The following is a 1,528-nucleotide window of genomic DNA, read 5'->3' on the forward strand; positions in this document are numbered from 1 at the left end:
TGTCCAGTAGAATCTGCTATTGGTCTAAAGCTGATATGTAAATGGTTGTCATTTCAATTTTAGTAATTAGACTATGATTGGAAGCATCTTAGAGCATCATCATTCAACAGAAACAAAATTACTAGACAACCATGCAAAATTCTTTAGATTTTAAATGCACCAAGCAGCAAAATTTTAAGTGCTGTTCATCTCAAAAGTCAAGCAAGCTTTTATTAAAGCCCTTTTCTGACAAAAGACTACCTTTTCTGTCTGTTTTCAGTATGCTGTGGAAGATGATGCAACTTAAAATGATGTTCTCAGCAATAATTATCTCGGTAAGATCCAAGCTTTCATTTATGCAAGTCCTTGAAAATGATGCTGAAACAAGCCATGTCTAAATTGAGCCCATGGACATAAGCTTTTCTATCAGACAATCTTACAGGTAAACAATGGGCAGGAAAAAGAGGCCTCTCTGTGCTATTTTGCTAATGCTATTTTAGCCTCTTCTAACAAGATATATACATAGAAACATACATACACAGACAAACACACGTATCACATATGTATAGGAAAGATGCAGAGAAATGCTTGACATAAAATTCTAAGTAGCAATCTAGTTCTTGAGATGTTTATAGCATTCAGGATGATTAATTAATATCAATAAAGCCCACTGAAAAGATTAAAAGATCATTTTTTAACATTCAGTAATATTATCATTATCATCAGAATGGCTTATTTTCAGATTTTCTATATATTTTCCTATTTATGCTCAATAAAGTGATGAGGCTACAATTGTTTAAATTATTTTCACAAATAGTAGAATTTAAGAAATTAACATTTGGAATAATGATAACATTATGGAGCCAATATTCATTTTGTATTTGAGAGTATATTATGCCAAATTCCCATAATGGTCCATTTTAGGTTGCTTTTCATTGACTTCAGGTCTAGATTATCCTCCCTAGTGAGTCACCACACCAACTAATAGGTATAAAATAGAGAATAGAGAAAGATAGTATCAAGAAAAAAAAATAGCCTTTTAGGTTAAATAATGTTTAAGTATTAGAGAAAAGAGTCTGTCAAATTTCAAGATTCTTCAAAAGAAGAGGTTTAAATCATTCACATAATTTCCTTTCTATTGAAACTGCACCATTATAAATTCAGAAGCCAGACATTTTTAAATACTATTGCAGAAAACATCTTTTGTTTCTAAATCTTACTCTTAACAAGGACTAAGTGATGCCCCATTTATAACATTTTCAATTCGTAGAGTCCACATGTGGCCACGTACAAAGATCGCCAGACACAGTGTACATTTCAAAAAAGCTAAACCTCATAAATCTCCAGAAATTCCTCACATCTATTATGTTTACCTTCTGCTGCTGATGAGCCTGTTGGGCTCTGTACAGAGGAAATTACAAGCGCTCCAGAAGATTTGGCAAGAAGATGCTAGAAGAAACAATGGGCAAAAAAAAAAAATTCTTAACTGAAGCATCACATCCAGCTTTGGCTACCATTTACATATTTGAGATTACAGCTAGTAAAATGG

The sequence above is a fragment of the Antechinus flavipes genome, chromosome 1 (assembly GCF_016432865.1).
Source record: "Antechinus flavipes isolate AdamAnt ecotype Samford, QLD, Australia chromosome 1, AdamAnt_v2, whole genome shotgun sequence".
In the NCBI taxonomy this organism is placed as follows: Eukaryota; Metazoa; Chordata; class Mammalia; order Dasyuromorphia; family Dasyuridae; genus Antechinus; species Antechinus flavipes.